This window comes from Gallinula chloropus, assembly GCF_964237585.1.
Source record: "Gallinula chloropus genome assembly, chromosome: 1".
Classification (NCBI taxonomy): Eukaryota; Metazoa; Chordata; class Aves; order Gruiformes; family Rallidae; genus Gallinula; species Gallinula chloropus.
This window is the reverse complement of record NC_140085.1, coordinates 91,215,743-91,229,353: the sequence shown is the minus strand read 5'-3', so window position 1 is coordinate 91,229,353 and position 13,611 is coordinate 91,215,743.

Here is a 13,611-nt window from a genome sequence, read left to right as displayed (position 1 = left end):
AACTGTTTTAACTCTTTTTATGTGTCTTTGGGGAAAATAAATGTTGAATCACTATCATGCCTCTAGCATTTCCTCCTTTGCACCTGCAGTTGTCATTATTCTGTGGCCCTGTTGGTATTCATTGCTGAGCAGACTTTGTCTTCTGTAATGTGTACAGGGGGACTTTTTAACCTGAAGTCTTTATTCTTGAGAGGCTCGGAAAGCAGAGCTCTCGGTTAACGCAACCACATCACCATGCATTTTGCAAACACGTCTGCCTTTGCAGTAACTCACTATAAAGCACTTAAACATCTCTGCTGGGATACATGGAACGCTGCAGCAGTGGCTGTCAGGCAGCCTGCTCAGTCTCCTTGCTTAGGAAGCTAGCTCTGGATTTCGTTTCTGTCTGTGTGCTATCCGTGTTTTGCCACCAGATCCACCTGGTGCATGTCACCAAAGTACCTAGTATCCCTCAGTGCCATCATCACCTGAGGGGCAGGTGGTTGTTCTTGAGATTCTTGCTCTTTCTCTGGGCCTTGAGCTTTGCTTCAAGCTAAGCCAGACAATTGCAAGGTATGACATTTTGGAAAAATAAAGCATGTTTGGTAAGTTCTTTGTGCAGCTAAAACCAGAAATGGGATGTTTGATTAGGATGTCTGTTTCTCCCCAGGCATTGCCTCTATGGGAGGGGTGTCGGTGCTCTGATGGAGTTCACCCTCGTGTGTTTTGCAGGGCATGGATAGGCAGTGTTGAAGGATGCAATGGACTTTTTAGTTGGAATGAGTCGTGCTGAAGACAATAATGGCTGGGAAGGGCCAGCTCCTCTAGATAGAGGAGACAGGAAGACAGACATGTTTAAGCTGAGCCCAAGGTCTGCATCCAAACTGCCAGAAGGGTCAATACCTCCAGCTGACTTGTGCTGGCCTAACTCTGCTTCCTCTAAACTGCCTGTCTGTGAGCTGACGCCTACTTGCAGGTTTGGGCAAGCTCTGCAAGTAAATGAATGTGGGGCAGCTGGAGCTGTTGCTTCCTTTTGGAGCAAGTTCAAGTGTTCCTCTTCCTTCAGTCAATTAGGAGAGGTGCAGCCTGCCTGCCCAGGTCCTCTCCTGTATGTGCCTGATCACTGGTGCTGCTGGGAGGCACATCCATATCAGGCAGGTGGGCTCCTTGCAGGCTGTAGGGAATGGCAGCCAAGCCACAGCTGTGCTTGTTGGCAAGATGGGTGCAGCGTGGGGCCGGGGGCATGAGCTGCTCTTGGACACTTTCTGAGTGAGGTAGTTTAGATAGAGCTAGAAATGAGCTGAGATCAGCCTGTTTTGATTAACATGCAAGGCCAAAATACTTGGAGCCTGAGTGCAGCAGTATGGAGAGAAGGTATCTGTGTGGCACTGAGGTAGACTTCAGCTTACCTGGAGAGCAAAGGTGGTTCTAGGTGAGATCTCTTGCACAACTGCTGTGGTGCCATATGGGCTCTTTTTACTGGCTTCCCCTTTTCCTGCCTCGTGACCATGGGCAGGAGGAAGAAATGTCCTCACTGCAGAAAAAATGGGCAAAGGGGCATGGGTGGATGCCAATGGACAGCCTGACCTTCCCTGTCTATCCCTGATCTAGCAAGCTCTCAGGAAGACCCATGTTCCCATCCATATTAACCACTATACTTACTGCATTGGCCCCTGAGTGGGCTAGTAAAACCTCAGTCCCCTGTACAGGGGTGACATCTAGTCCTCCTCCAACTCTAGTGTGCGCCTTGACCAGGGCAAGTCATGACAGCTTGCAGAGGCAGGCTTACTAGAAGTGTTTAAACTCATCCAAAAGAGCTTGGTCATATCTTCTTCCCTGGCCAAGGAGAGCACTTCAGAGGAAGCAGAGACTAGGCCTTACCTGGGAGCCACTGTGTGTGGGGTGGAGCAGGCACAGGTACCACATAGGCAGTCTGAAGCCAGGCTGCAGAGTGGGAGACTCCTGTTGGATCAGACTAGGGACCAAGCCTTAGAGGCACCAAGAACAGCCCTTTCCAAGGGTGTGGTAGTGACCATGCAAAACATTTGGTTTGGAGCCCTTGGAAGATGGTGGTGGTAAGGAAAGCCTTCCTTTGCCAAGTATGTGGTAGGATTTGATCTGTTTTCTAGTGTTTCCCTGGTTCTTCCCATCATACGGTCTAGAGCTTTCCCCTGTTTGGAGTCAAGTGATCCTAGTTATCAGTGTTCTGTTTGGGTGAAACTTCCTTTTGGACATAGACACCTTTTGGTATCTTTCCCAGCACTGCAGAAGGTCTGTCTCTGGGCTTTGGCACTGGGACTCTTCACGCAGGCCCTGTGTCCCTTACACAGCTGCAGTCTTTAGTCCTATCCCAGTAATGAATTGTGACTGAAAAATGGGGAAAAGTATACTTATTACCTCAGCTAATGACAGGAGCCTGGACTGGGGTAGTGGGAACTGACGAGGGAGATTTCAATATGAAAGGAAACTTCTTCAGTGTGAGAGTGACAGAGCACTGGCTGTGGAGTCTCCTTCTCTGGAGATGGTCAAACCCTGACTGGATGCCATCCTGTGCAACATTCTCTAGGTGACCCTACTTTGGCAGGGGGCTGGATGAGGTGATCTCCAGAGATCCCTGCCGACTCCTAACCCCTCTGTGAGCGTTCATTCTCTTTCCTCCTTGCCAGTTGCCTGCTCGTTGCTGAAGCCAGCGAGGGGCCGGCAGGAATGTGCTGGGACACCTTCCTGGGAGTTGGCGGCTCAGCACAGCTAGGCCCCCGGCAAGACGCCTCGCCCTCCGGCCTGCGAGCGGCACCTGCAGGCAGGGCCCGGCTGCCCAGGGAAGCAGCCTGAGGGGGGACCCCCGCCCGCCCGGGCTAACGGCTCCCGCCGGCTCTGGGCCCGGCGCCCCCGCGGCAGCCAACCGCTGCCTCGCCGTGCCGGCAGGGGGCAGCCGCGGGCTGCGCTGCCCGGGGGGCCCCGCTGAGGCGGCGGGGTAGTTGCTGGGCGGGGGCAGGTGGAGGTACGCGGTGTCCCGCGGCCGGCCCGGCGGTGCCCAGCTACGGGCTTCGTTCTTGCCCGTCCCCAGCCCCTTCTAGGAGATAAAAGATGTTTTTTCTGGTCGTTGTTTTCATCTTTCCACCTGTCCCGCGGCAGCCGCCAAGCCCCTGTCCGGAGAGGGAAGAGGAAGGGGAAGGGAAGGTCCCAGGGGCATTTACGACTGGCAGGCTGGGCCTGGGCGATGGTGGTGGGGAGAAGCAGGATGCCTGGGGTTGAGGGCACGTAGGCCTAAGGCAGCTGGGACAGAGACATAGCAGCAAAGACAGACGAATAAAAAAGGGGGTTTAGGTGAAGCAGGGGAGGCCTGACTGCAGGCACCCTGTGTGGCTGCCAAAGGTGGTTGGTGTTGCATGCGTGAAGCCAGCTGTGGAAGCATGGTCCTGTAGAAAGGAGGCACAAACCTACTTGAATAACCTCACACGCTACCAGCAGCTTCTTGTTGGAGTGAATGATGGTTTTGTGTGGGGTTTCACCCTACATCTCATTCAGTTCTCTCTTTTTTTTGGGGGGGGGGGAGGGAGGTGTCTTGGAGGGGTTTTTTGGTTATATTATAAAGGATAAGCATATGGACACAGGCATCATATTTTACCCATGAAATAAAACTGCAGATGAGGTGTTGGGCAGGATTAGATTGTAAAACTACAGGGCAAATTGGGAAAACAGTCTGGAAGAAAGATGAGGTGGTTGAATAAGCAGAAGGTCATACACCTGAGCAGCACCTCCCCAAGTACTGAGGAGGGAGCAATGGGGTTAAGTATCAATTCTTCAGAAAAAGGATCAAAAGCTGAATGCGAGTCAGCTATGCCATGGCATTGAGGTGATGGAAAATCAGTTATGGGGAGATGTGGGGTAATTGGATCCAGCCCAGCAGAGAGAAGGAGCGGAAGTTAAGAAACCATTACCTACCTAGCGGGGAAGTTTGAAAGAACTGAAATTCTCTAACCTAAAGGAGGAGAGAACTGAAGTCTTTAAGCACATAAAAGGACATAATCTTTGCTCCTTGTCTGTGATGGAAAAGGGGGGGGGGGGGGGGGGGGGAGAAAAAAGAAGGCTTAAGTCACAGCAGGAAAGACTCAATTTAGATGTTAGGAAAAACTTTCTAATGACAGGGATAATAAAGAATAGACTGCCTGGGGAGTGGAGAGCTTTAAGATCAAGTTAAGCAACATCTGTCAGGGATGTCCGAGGTTTAGGTGATCCTGCCTTGAGTTAGCGGGATGGACTGGTCTGACCTTTCAAGGTCCCTTTCAGCCCTAATTTTTTCAGTGGTTCTGCGGGCCGACATTAATCTTCTTAATGGTATTTAAACAGTCAGCAGCTTCTCTTAAGTAACTGCTAGCAAGTCTCTTCTCTTGCCTGCGGTTTGAAATTAACTTAATTTCCATGCATCACTTTCACCCTCCGGCTCCCAAGTCCTGCATAGCCAACCAGCAGCTGAATTCCTTGACTGCCTGTCAGTACCTTCCTTGTGGCTCTGTAGCTATCCACAATGAAAGGACGGGGTATAAATGCTGCATGTTGGTGGCTGTGTCGCCAGCGTGGGGGTGGCCTCCTTCTCTTGCCTTCGACTCTTCTTGCCATAGCCAGATCTCCTGTATGGTTCTGTCCTTTTCCATGCTCCAAGGACCTGCCTTTCCGCGTTCCCTGCTACTTTCTGAGGGAGCTCGTGGTCCTGCCCTGCCTCTGGTGAAGGTTGGCCTCTTTCTGCAAGGAGTCCTGTCAGATCGTTGAGTCCTTGCTGTTGGTTTGTCACAGGTGCTGCCGGATGTGTGTGGAGCTTGTGCATCTCAGTGCTGAAATTAACACCTTGTCCACAAGTGATCTCTCTGCAAATGGCACAGGCTTCAGAAAGGAGGCATCTGTGGCGTGAAGTTGACCCTCAGTCTGAGTGCATGTCCTTCCAGCCCTTGAAACCACTGACAAAAGTGAATTACCAACAGGGTAAGAGGGGTAGAAGAATCCAGGCCATGGTGAGCAGTACCTCCAATCCTTTGTGTAGTGTCCTCAGAAAACAGAGAGCCAGTGAGCATGTCCTGAAGGTAGGGTTGTATGCAAGCTTCTTAGTTACTTGCTTGAAACAGGAAAGACAGCATTTCCATAGTGGGAGCCACTGCCTGGAAGTTCTCACCTCTGGAAAATAACTCCTTGCCAGCTGCTGAGCTGCATGTGGGGTGGGGTGACGGGGGTGATGCTGCTCAGCGTGACCATGAAAACTGTGTGGGCATGGCATCAAGAGGATCACTGACCCCACGTCATAGCTAGGAGATGGGCAATGGAGGAGATCTCTGTAAACAAAACCAGGTTAGCTGAAGGCAGGAAAACACGACGCTTCCAAACCTCCTTATTGACCTAAACCAGAAAAGATGGCACTTCTATGGCCAGGGAAAATCGTGAGAGGGGGAACCAGGAGTATCTCACCCATCCGTAGAGAGGCAATCACAGTTTCTCCCACTCATCTTCTCCAGTGGATTTTAAGCAGCCAAGATAATTGTGGGCCAGATACACGGGCTTCCACGTTCGCTTTTGTTAACAGAGTGAGGTCTGTCCTGTCTCAGCACGACAGGTAAGTATTAAGAACGATATTGTATGTGTGGGAGTTACGTATTAAGAAATGAAGCGGCCACTGCAGCAGCGGGTTGGAACACAGGGTCTTTCACTCCCAGCCACGAGCTCCTTCTTCCAGGCAGTGCTGCCAGCACTGAGACTGGAGGGGGGGTGTTATTTATATGCCTAATAAAACGCCACCTGAATGCAGCTGGAGTCCTACCTTTGAGCAACAGTAACACACGCCTGTGACTTCATTTACAGCTATTTCGCTTTGCCTCTCTTGACGCTGGGAATGAGAGTTTCAGGTGTGCCCCCCTTTAAAACAAACAACGCAGCGGTGTGAAATATGGGTGTATTAAAGTTGGTTGTGCTTTTGTGGAGCCTGTATCCCAGGCTATATAGTAGTGGCTTTGTGCACAAATTGTGCCAAGGCACGGTTCCACTCCAGTGAAAATGGATTTATCAGAACCAAGACAGAATGACTTTGACTCCTTAAAAAAGACCTCACTTTTTTAAGGGGATGCTAGGAATAGTACAAACACAGCAAGCTCGTATGGCCCTTGCAAGGTAAGGGTGAAGCAAGCTTACTCTTCAGTTGCTGAGACTTGGGAGAAGATTGGGTTTTTTATTTTGGAATTGCTATAAAAATCACAAGCTTTCTTGAGATACTCTGAATACTGTTGTGTCCTACAGGATTCGAGGGAAGGATGAGATTAGCCACCCAAATGTAAGTTTATTTGAACAAAGCAATTTATATAAAGTGCAGTGGGTTTTTTTTTTTGGTTTTGGGTTGTGGGGGGTTTTTTTGTTGCCCAGACAGCACTACCTGGGGAGCTCAGGTCCAGCTATGCTCGAGCACCCCACGTTTTGGGCATTGCAGACTCAAAGGTTTCCCACAGCTGCAGCGAGGCGGAGCTGGAGCCAGACTGCGTGCTCGCACAGTATGGCTGCAGGCCTTTTTGGTGTTTTTACTCTGTGGAGTTTTTATGAGACCATATCTGTCAGACGTATGTGTGAAGATAAATCAAACAAGCACAGCCACGGCTATTAAATAAATGTGAAATGTGAGTGGCTTCCACCAGCCCCTCGGTTCCCTCCCCCCAACCCTGCCCCAGCTGCCAAATGTGCCGAGTGTTTTACAGAAACGGGTCGGGGAAGGCTGGCTGGTTATGAGAAAGGGAAAGCAGGGCGGTAGGCAGCTCCTTGGCAAAGGGGCTCCTTTCCTTGCAGGGAGAAGCAGAGAGCTACAAGATGGGTCTGGGGCTCATGCTGCTGAAATATCCGCATCTGGAAAGAGCCAGATTTGGATCTTGATGACTTTTGAAGACGGAGACATTCAACAAATTCCATTAGGGATGTGGTCTGACTGCTGCCATGGCATTCAAAGTGCAGTGGGGACTCAGCAGAGGAGGCAAGAAGGTGCTCCATGCAGAAGTGTAATGAGATAGACAGTCTCAGACTATGTTTGGGGCTAATGCTGGGTGAGCACCATGAAGTTGCTGCACCGTGAATAGCAACATATGAGAAGGACACTCAACCTTCTACATGCCTCACAGCCTGTTGTATCCTGAAAAATAAAATAATCTTGACTTGATCACCATTCAGATTTCCCCCCTGTTCCTTAAACTGTTCCTCCCCCAGGAGAAGGGTGGTCCCTCCAAGGTCAGGGTTGAGGTTAGTGACAGGTAAGAGAGGGCAAGGTCAGGCTTGAAACTGACTGTCTGTGCCAGAGCTGTCATAGTGAGAGGGCCTTGCAGTTTCCAAAGCCATAAATCTCCTCCCTGCTTTTACCAGCTATTCACTTCTTCCAGCTTTAAGTGGAAGAAAACACAGCCAACCTCTTCAAACCCTTGTGTCACGACAGTGGGAGCTACACTGTTGCTTGGAGTGGTCAGTCACTGAAACAGCACAGCCGATGTATCACTCCCAGCATCTTCATTTGGTGGTTGAAGTTGGATCAGTGTATCTGAAGGCTACAGGAAATGATCCTTGTGGTTTCTGACAGTGGGGCTGCTCTTGCCACCAAGAAAGCATTTGTCACCAGGATTTGGCTGAACGCACTTATTTACCCCGCATGCAGGGAGAGCAGCCTCGCAGGGGAGATGGAGGTCTGACAGGAGTCCAGGCTGACAAATTGTGTGGTAACAAAATGTATGGTGCAGGTGCCCAAAGTGAAGCAGGACGGGACATGGCCAATAAAGCAGGAGTGTGGGACAAAGATTACTTGGCCTGGCACGTATGTCTGAGAAATCATTGCACCTCTGTTGATTTTTAATGTTGATTGACACTAGAAGAGGTTTTGGCCCATAGGATGCACAGGGCATTGTGACGTCGCTTGGTCCTTCTGTGTATATCACCAGTGTTCAGCTGAGTGGAAATAAACACCCAGAGATGGTGTTTGCCAGTAAAAACACGCAAGGAAAGAGAAGGCTAACGTGCTAGCAAGTGCATTCATGCTGAGTTGCTAGCAATGAAAAATGATTATTAGTAATAGCTAGCAATGCATGTGAGGCTGCCATTGAACAAGTGATCTGTGAATACCCAAGAGTTCAGGAGACACAGGAACGATCTTTCCCTGCAAGTAAGAAATTTCGATTGGGTTTTGTGGGCTCATAGGGCCAGGTTGCTTAGTGCTGGCACTGCTGTTTTCCATGAAATCCAAGTCAGCCAATTTACACAAGCTGAAAATCTTACCCTAAGTTTTCTGTTGATCATCAGAGTAATTATTAATGTTAAATATTTAAGGGTCTAGCTTTTCATTCGGTACTGGAGTTGGGTTTTTTTAAGGGACTGCTGTAGGTCCTGGTGTATAGCATACACATGTTGTTCCAAGTGATTTAGTTGCTACTTTCCAGTTGAAATGCTGAGTCTCTGCCACCATGTCAGTGGGAAAGAATTTTGTTCTGATCCCTAATAACAGCAAGCACAATTCAGAAGTCCCAAAGTGCTCGGATGGCAGGGCAGGGCATAGGGTGCAGTTTGAATTTTGGAATGGGAACAGAAGAAGAAAAGGTGGTCGTGACTGATGGCAGCGATGTGCCTGCAGCTTATCTGTGCCTATAAACACTCTGCTCTGACATCCAGCAATGATATGTTTTACTCCTAAAACTGTGCTTCCCCATGGTGCAATTCCAGTCACAAAGGCAGGCTTTGTGGAACAGAAGTAGCACAATGGTACCTATCAATTTTCTGGTGTTCAGGTTATCCTACCCATCTCTCCTGTGGTCACCAGTCATCTTCTGTTCACATTAGGCTGCCCAGGGGGCTGTGGAGTCTCCTTCTCTGGAGATATTCAAGACCTGTCTGGACGCCTCCCTGTGCGACCTGTCCTGGGGAACCTGCTTTGGCAGGGAGTTGGACTCAACGATCTCTGGAGGTCCCTTCCAACCCCTACAATACCGTGATTCTGTGATTGCTGCCCTGTAACCAGAGTAAGAACCTTGTTAAGACTGGGCTGAGATGTGGGTTGGCTTTGGCATCCATGTCCCATGCTGCTTGTTGTGAGAAACCCCCTCACAGTGGGATCTATACGGCGCTCTAAGGCACAGGCAACGCAGGCAGTTGCCTTGGCTGCCAGACTTGGAATCTTCCTCTCAGGCCAGAGGAGACAGGCACTGGTTGCTGCTGGGGAAACGTGAAGGCAAACCATTGGGTTGTCACCTCCTGCAGATGTATCCCCCCGTTCCTGTCACTGACAGTAGTACCAGCTGAAGGGAGATCGTTTTTGCAGCCACAAAAACCATCTCCCCACCCCATCCTGCCAGTGGCACTGGGAGCAGTAAGCTCAGCCTCGCTAGTTTTTGGTGCTCTCCCATCTGCCCCTGTATCCCCCACCTCCCCAGGACAAGGTTAGTCTGGACTGGTCCCTCCTGCTCTTCAGGTGTGCAGCAGCAGCAGCAGCTGGGAAGTGCAAAAAGGTCAGTGACACCTACTGCGTGGGGAATAAGTGGAAACAGGCCCTGTGCAGAGGGGAAAGGAAGTTTTGGGAGGCAGGCTGAGGAAAGGGGAAGGAGAAACATCCTTGAACTCCTCTTTTGCCTGTCCCTCTGAAAATTCCTAACAAGGCCCTCCACTTACAGTGGACCCTTCCCAGCTCTCCTGCTCAGTCAACCTCTCCCAGAAGAGGTTCTGGCTAACCCCAAATCCCTGTTCACCCTCCAGATCCCTGGAGCAGGATGCCTCTGTCACTCCTGACAGCTCCCCAACCTGTTCTTGAAGCCCCACACTTAGGGAAGCTTCACACCTGGACATTCTATACAGTGTTTCCATCTGTCCTAGTATTTCTTTAACATCAAAATCTGATGTTACAAAAATAACATCATCTGTTTGAAACTCTTTCCTGCAGTTTAAGATTGTTATTGTTTCCTAACCCCTCCATTGTGAGCAGGTAGGGCTGACTGGTGCCTTTCTCACCTTGCTGCATATTTGCATAAAATTAATGACTTGTTGTGCTTACTATCCTTGGTCTTCTTTTCTTCAGGCCATCCTTTACCAAGTCCTTCAGATTTTCCTCCCACGTCATGTTCTCTAGCCCTCTGCTCGCTCTACTTGTTTTCTTCTGGACTGTATCTAATTAGCCCAAATCTTTTTTTGGCTTTTCCAAGAGTATGGCACTGATGACAAACAGTTCAGTTTTCAATCTGCACTAAACCTCAGCTCCAGTAGTTCCATACCCATATTTGTGCAGTCAGTTCTTCCTCAGTGTGGAGTCTCACATGGATTCCTAATGCGTCCTCTCTTTTTTTCCTCTGACTGTTTCTTTAATTTGTCAGGCTGTTGTTGATCTGGTCCTGTCTTCAATGTACTTGTAGATCCTTCCAGCTCTGGGCATCTCACAAATTTAATCATCTTTCTACTAGTTCACAGTCCAAGTCACTAATGCACCGGAGTCGGAGGCAGAGAGAAACCTGTCCATCTCTGTTCCGTGGGTTCCTGTATGTGGAGAGTGGAGTCCTGCTTACAGCCTCCTGGGTACCAGTGCTGTGTCTGCTCTGCAGTAGATAGACCACACATTCCTTGCTGGTTTATGAGTATTTCATGCAAGACAGTGTCAAAGGACTTACTCAAGGCAAGATACTGACATCTGCTTCTCCTTACTGGGCTGCAAGGTCTGTCTCCTTATTTTAAAAGGAAATTAGATGGGTTTGTCAGAATGAGGCTATGAACCTAATATTGGTTGTTACTCATCCCATTTCATTCCAGTTCCTTACAAATAGCCTTTTTCATTATTCATTCCAGAATCTTTCCTGTAATTGAAATTAAGTTCATTAGTCTATAATTCCGCAGCTCCTTTTTCCCCCCAAGACTTTCTGATTTTGACTTTCCTTGCCTTTGCTATGCTTATGTACTAACTCTTAGCAACCCAGCCTAGACTGTACTCTCTATACATAACCTCTTTATGCTCAAGGTCAGCAGCAGCGATCTAGTCAAGTCTTTTCCTTTCTCCTACTGGTGTAACACTTCCTTGGGCAAACCATGTCTTAGTGCCTTCCCATCCCAGCAACTAGCTGGGTGCAAAAAAAAATCCCCCCTTACTACCAAAGCCTGGGCTGTGATTGAAATCTGTTAGTTGCTTCCTGGCTTGATGGTTTGCAGGAGACACATTGTGATGATGAGGCCTGTGATCTGGGGACCTGTAGGCCACCCTATAGTGTCGATGCCCATGTTCTCTCCTGAGCTGCACTAGCTATTTCACCTGGCAGATGTTCTGGGCCACCCACCACAGCACTGGCATCACCTTCTTTCTTTCATTTTCTTTTGTACATGTCAGAAAGGATTGGCACAAATGAGATGGTCACATCTGCAGCAATGCCCAGCAACTGTCTGTTCCAGTCACTCTGCAGGAGAGGGCAGGGATACTGAGTACCACTGGCAAACTAGACACCCCCCACCACCCTCCTCACCACCACCACCACCACCCCCACCCCCCCCCCCAATTACTTTTCTTAGCCTTTGAAGTCAAGGTTAGATCTGCATTACCATACTGGCAGTGAAGTCCTAATTCAAGCCATCTTTGGATAATGTTTGCTCAGGTGTAGTGTCTTGGAAGTGAAATCATCACTGCTCCTTCCCCAGAAAAAATAGTCATTGTTTGACGCATTTAATTAAGTTTCCCCCTCTGTTCACACAGCCTCCCACATCCAGATCTGAAGTTAGTTTTATAGTTTCCTCTCAGCCTTCTCCTTTGATCCTAAAGCAGCTGTCACCTCAGTACCTACAGCCCGTCCTTTCTCACCTTGACCAGCATAAAATGTGTTTGTGTGTTAATGGCTTTCTCCTCGGGGGCTGCTGACTCTCTTTACTAGTCAGCTGGGTGCTGGATGAAATCATTCTCTCTGCTGGTTCAAGTATGTCACATACATACACACACATACATATATATATATAATTCCTGCCTGTGTTTTATGTTCCATCCCGGCTTCATTCATAGGAAATGATCCTGTTTTAGTTCGTTTTGTTTTGGAAAATGAATCCGTTGCCAGGGAATGCGAGAGATTTCCAGAGACTGGGTCCAAGTTTAGAGCAGGAAGGTGCTGCGCAGGCTTTGCCACACACACAGCCTGCTGCTGCCGCTCCTCGCTTCGGCGCTGCAAGAAGCTCCTTAGAGCCTCCTCAGCACCAGCCATGCTCAAACCAACGTGTCTTCAGTTGTGTGGAGCCTTTGCTTCAGTCAGCTGTGTCCACGACCCACTCTCTCCACCATACTTTGATTTCTGGCACCCAGCTTGCACTATACCCAAACTGGGACCAAGGCTTGAACCCCCAGATCTGTGCACTGGGTGGGGAAATCTGCGATGTTGCAGCAACCAAAGCGGGGCAGGAGAGGAGCAAGCCTTGGGGTTGCAGGGGAGAAGGCTTAAAGTAGGGGGGGATGGGGGGATGGGGTGTGTAGGGGGGAAAGCAGCAAGACAGTTGCCATAAATAATGACAAAATAACCCTGTGCTGCAAGATGTAAGTGTAATTATGGGTTGTGCCATTTTTAGACCATTTGCTGGGATAAAGTTCTGCAACAAAAGTTATTAATAAAAGGCTTCACCATGAGTGTCGCTCCAATAGCGTGACGCGGAAACCTCAGTCTGACGACAGCTTGTCTGCTGTGGAGCCTCATCTGGATGCTGCGTTTGGCCCTGCCGCAGCAGGCTAGATTCAACGTACTCAATTAGTATCATTAACCCAAAGTATGAAGCAGACTGCACATTTTCTCTGGTGGGCCACCAAATCAATACCACTCTTTAGCTTTGGTACCAGGATGAGCCAACAGGATCCATCTCACAGGCACGGTGTGTGAAGAGGGCTAATGAGAGAGGGCTGATTTGAGGAGTGTCCCAAAGAGCAAATCTAGAAGGGAAGAGTGACAGCACGTGAAGTGCCGGAGAGAAGATGTGTGCAGCAACATCCAGGCGCCCCAGTCTGCTCCCCCGCTGCTCCTCAGAGGTAAAATCCTGAGCTGCTCTAATCGATGACAGATGCTGGCTGCTAAACTGGGGCTCTGCTCCATTGCAGGAGAGGGAACTGAAGAAGAGGGCACGAAAGATGCGTGTTAGAGTGGTACATAAGGGGTTATTGCAGATTACACTCTCCCAAAGGAACAAATGTTGTTCTGTAGTGTTTGGTACAGGTTAACTCTTAATAAAAAACCACTCATGTTTGTAAAGAAGGTCTGTGAGTTTTGCTCTTTTTTTTTTCTCTCTCTTCTTGGTGTATTACTATGTCAGTGAGCTTATTAAACCTTACTTCCATGGATCATATTCAAATTCATGCTTACTTTGTGACCCCAAAGAATGAAGGAAAAAATTACCTCTGTCCAAAAAATGGCTGGCAGAGGATGAACAAAAAGCCTGCTTTGGAACTGAGCGCTGTCTCTCCCTCCCGCATACATATGCACACATACCCTTGCTGGGCAGATCACCAGTAATTGGGGATATTAAGAGGAGTTAAGGCCAGATCTGGAACAAGGGAAAACTCCGTCAGTAGAAACAGCTCAGCAGATGTACATTTATTGCATTCACTGCAGCAGCAAAGAAAAGACCAAATAAACCAAACCA